Source organism: Piliocolobus tephrosceles, chromosome X, assembly GCF_002776525.5.
Source record: "Piliocolobus tephrosceles isolate RC106 chromosome X, ASM277652v3, whole genome shotgun sequence".
Classification (NCBI taxonomy): Eukaryota; Metazoa; Chordata; class Mammalia; order Primates; family Cercopithecidae; genus Piliocolobus; species Piliocolobus tephrosceles.
In genome coordinates, this window is record NC_045455.1 from 56,328,941 (window position 1) to 56,333,905 (window position 4,965).

Below are 4,965 nucleotides of genomic sequence, written 5' to 3' on the forward strand. Positions count from 1 at the left end.
CCCTTTTTTTTTTTTTTTTTTTTTTTTTTGGAGACAGAGTCTCATTCTGTTGCCCAGGCTGGAGTGCAGTGGTGTGAGTGTTCAGATCACAGCAACCTCCACCTCCTGGGTTCAAGCAATTCTCGTCCCTCACTGCTCCCAAGAAGCTGGGATTACAGACATGTGCTACCACACCCAGGTAGTTTTTTTACTTTTAGTAGAGACAGGGTTTCACCATGTTGGCCAGGCTGGTCTCAAACTCCTGATCTCAAGTGATCAGCCTGCCTTGGCCTCCCAAAGTGCTGAGATTACAGGCATAAGCCACTGTGCCCAGAAAACTGGACCTCTTTCTTACAGCATATACAAAAATTATCTTAAGATGGATTGAAGACTGAAATGCAAAACCCAAACTATAAAATCCTGGAAGACAACCTTGGTGATACCATCCTGGACATAGGAATCAGCAAACATTTCATGACAAAGACACCAAAAGCACTTACAATAAAAACAAAAATTGAAAAATGGGATCCAGTTACGTGTAAGACTTTCTGCACAACAAAAGAAACTATCAACAGAGTAAACAGACAACCCACAGAATGGGAGAAAATATTTGCAAACTATGTTTCTGACAAACATCTAATATCCAGTATCTATAAAGAACTTAAACAAATTTACAAGAGAAAAACAAACAGTCCCATTAAAAAGTTGGTAAAAATATAAGCAGACACTTTTCAAGAGAAGACACATATGCAGTGAACAATCGTATGAAACAATGCTCAGTATCACTGATTGTTAGAGAAATACAACTCAAAACCACAATGAGATACTATCTCACACCAGTCAGAATGGCTATGAATAAAGTCAAAAAATAACAGATTCTGGTGAGGTTGTGAATAAAAGGGAACACTTATACACTGTTTGTAGTATGGTAAATTAGTTCATCCATTGCAGAAAGCAGTATGGTGATTCCTCAAAGAGCTAAAAACAGAACTATCCAACCCAGCAATCCCATTACTGGGTAAATACTCAAAGGAATATAAAACATTTTACCATAATGACACATGCATGCAAATATTCATTGTAGCACTATTCACGATAGCAAAGACATAATCAACCTAAATGCCATCAATGACGGATTAAATAAAGAAAATGTGGTACATATACACCATGGAATACTATGCAGCTACAAAAAAGAATGATGTTGTGTCTTTTGCAGGAACATAGATGGAACTGAAGGCTGTTACCCTTAGTAAACTAATTCAGAAACAGAAAACCAAATACCGCATGTTCTCACTTGTAAGTGGGAGCTAAATGATGAGAACTCATGAACACAAAAAAAGGGAACAACAGACACTGGGGTTCAGTTGAGGGTAGAGGAAGACAGGAGGGAGAGGATCCAGAAAAATAATTAATCTGTACTAGGTTTAATACCTGGTTGATAAAATAATTTGTACAACAACCCCCATGACATGAGTTTACCTATGTAACAAACCTTCACATGTGCCCCTGCTGAAACTAAAATAAAAGTTAAAAAACAAAAATATATACCATGACCAAGTGAGATTTAAGCCTGATATGCAAGGCTGGTTCAACATTCAAAAATTAATGTAATTCATCAAAGCAACAGGCTAAAGTAGAAAAATCACGCTCTCTTCTCTTGTCTGCCACCATGTGAGACATGCCTTTCATCTTCCTCCATGATTGTGAGGCTTCCCCAGCCATGTGGAACTCATGCACAGATATCCCAAATCCCGGACTGGGCCTGAGGAACATCCCCGCAAAGAGCGCCGGGAGGGCGTGGCGGTCCCGCCTCTCCCGCCAGGGACCAGGGTGTGGACACTCACTGGTCCAGTCATGAGGAACTCAGCATCCTCCTGACGGGAGGCGCCTCTTTCCCAGAAGCGACGGGTCTGGAGGAATCTGACTAAACCTTGGGTTGCCTGCCCGGAGGGCGTGGTTGACCCAGGGGCCTCGAGGTTGTGGGCGAGGATAATCCGCCGCCCGGACCGGCCTGCAGAATCCAGGGGACCGAAACCCGAGGGCGGCGCTCCAAGGTGCTGAGGGGACCGGAAAGGCGGCCAGGATCTTCCGGTCGCCCGGCCCACCACCCACCTAGTACCCGCGCAGCCCTGAAGCCTGGCAGACGTGGACCGCACGCGGCCTTTGCTTCGGCCAGGACAGGGCGGCGGGGAGACGGCTGCTAGACAACAAGTCTTGACCCCTCTGCTACCCACGACCGCCGGTACAATCATGTTTGAAATTAAGAAGATCTGTTGCATCCGTGCAGGCTATGTTGGAGGACCCACCTGTAGTGTCATTGCTCATATGTGTCCTGAAATCAGGGTAACGGTTGTTGATGTCAATGAATCAAGAATCAATGCATGGAATTCTCCTACACTTCCTATTTATGAGCCAGGACTAAAAGAAGTGGTAGAATCCTGTCGAGGAAAAAATCTATTTTTTTCTACCAATATTGATGATGCCATCAAAGAAGCTGATCTTGTATTTATTTCTGTGAATACTCCAACAAAAACCTATGGAATGGGGAAAGGCCGGGCAGCAGATCTGAAGTATATTGAAGCTTGTGCTAGACGCATTGTGCAAAACTCAAATGGGCACAAAATTGTGACTGAGAAAAGCACGGTTCCAGTGCGGGCAGCAGAAAGTGTTCATTGTATATTTGATGCAAACACAAAACCCAACTTGAATCTACAGGTGCTGTCCAACCCTGAGTTTCTGGCAGAGGGAACGGCCATCAAGGACCTAAAGAACCCAGACAGAGTACTGATTGGAGGGGATGAAACTCCAGAGGGCCAGAGAGCTGTGCAGGACCTGTGTGCTGTATATGAGCACTGGGTTCCCAGAGAAAAGATCCTCACCACTAATACTTGGTCTTCAGAGCTTTCCAAACTGGCAGCAAATGCTTTTCTTGCCCAGAGAATAAGCAGCATTAATTCCATAAGTGCTCTGTGTGAAGCAACAGGAGCTGATGTAGAAGAGGTAGCAACAGCAATTGGAATGGACCAGAGAATTGGAAACAAGTTTCTAAAAGCCAGTGTTGGGTTTGATGGGAGCTACTTCCAAAAGGATGTTCTGAATTTGGTTTATCTCTGTGAGGCTCTGCATTTGCCAGAAGTAGCTCGTTATTGGCAGCAGGTGATACACATGAATGACTACCAAAGGAGGAGGTTTGCTTCCCGGATCATAGACAGTCTGTTTAATACAGTAACTGATAAGAAGATAGCTATTTTGGGATTTGCATTCAAAAAGGACACTGGTGATACGAGAGAATCTTCTAGTATATATATTAGCAAATATTTGATGGATGAAGGCGCACACCTCCATATATATGATCCAAAAGTACCTAGGGAACAAATAGTCGTGGATCTTTCTCATCCAGGTGTTTCAGAGGATGACCAAGTGTCCCGGCTCGTGACCATTTCCAAGGATCCATATGAAGCATGTGATGGTGCCCATGCTGTTGTTATTTGCACTGAGTGGGACATGTTTAAGGAATTGGATTATGAACGCATTCATAAAAAAATGCTAAAGCCAGCCTTTATCTTCGATGGACGGCGTGTCCTGGATGGGCTCCACAATGAACTACAAACCATTGGCTTCCAGATTGAAACAGTTGGCAAAAAGGTGTCTTCAAAGAGAATTCCATATGCTCCTTCTGGTGAAATTCCAAAGTTTAGTCTTCAAGATCCACCTAACAAGAAACCTAAAGTGTAGAGATTGCCATTTTTATTTGTGATTTTTTTTTTTTTTTTTTTTTGGTACTTCAGGATAGCAAATATCTATCTGATATTAAATGGTAAATGGACCAAGTGTTTTTAAGGAAACAAAACTATTTTTTTAATCATCAGATTTATACTAGCTATATGGGTATTAGCATATCTGGTAATTATGAATCTAGAATTTTTTTACATATTTTTATAATACTGTTAGCTCAGTTATTGGATGAGTGAAAGATAATCATGTTGGTTTTAATAGTGTCAATTTTTGTAAAATAAAAATTAAACTTCAAACACTTTACTTTATAAATTGTCCACAGGCCGCACTTTAATATCACATTATAAAGGGAAGGACAGTCTTCATTTTTCCTGGTTATTGGTTTGCTTATCATTAAAGATGTATTTTGAATCCACGAAATTGCTATGCTAAATAGCCTTTACATGTATGGTCTGGTTAAATTTCCTTTGTTCCTTTTGTTTTAATAAAATGTGTCACTGAAAAAGAAAAGAAAAGAAGAAGAAGAAGAAAAATCACATGATCATATCAATAGATATAGAAAATACATGACAAAATCAATACCCATTTATGATTAAAAACTCTCAGAAAGCTAGAAATAGAGGAAACTTTCTTCAACTTTATAAAGAATATCTACACAAATAGCTAACATAACAGTTAATGGTAGCCAGGTGTGGTGGCTTATGCCTATAATCCCAGCACTTTGGGAGTCTGAGGCAGGTGGATCATACATGCAAATGTTCATTGCAGCACTATTCACAATAGCAAAGAAGTAATCAGGAGACTATGGTCAGGAGATTGAGACCATTCTGGTTAACACGGTGAAAACCCATCTCTACTAAAAATACAAAAAAATAGGCAGGCATGGTAGCCGGTGCATGTAGTTCCAGCTACTTGGGAAGCTGAGGCAGGAGAATGGCGTGAACCCAGGAGGCAGAGTTTGCAGTGAGCCGAGATCATGCCACTGCACTCCAGCCTGGGCAACAGAGCGAGATTCCATCTAAAAATAAAAAATAAAAAGTAATGGTGAAAAACCAAAAGCTTTCCCACTAAGATCATGAACCAGTCAGGTATGTCCTCTTTAATGACTCCTTTTCAACATCATATTAGAAGTTCTAGTTAACACATTAAGACAAGAAAAGTTACACAAATGGGAAGGAAGCAGTTAAACTCTGTTCATAGATGGCATGACTGTCTATATAGAGTTAATATGGTTTGACCCTGTGTCCCCCC

General features: G+C 41.3%; 1 pseudogene across 1 annotated transcript; it reads left to right on the forward strand.

The window, feature by feature from the left end:
- Window positions 1-2,226: 2,226 nt before the first annotated feature.
- On the forward strand, window positions 2,227-4,162 carry LOC111529327 (annotated as a pseudogene). The gene has a single exon (XR_002727395.2). The product of XR_002727395.2 is annotated as a UDP-glucose 6-dehydrogenase pseudogene (transcript).
- Window positions 4,163-4,965: the final 803 nt, after the last annotated feature.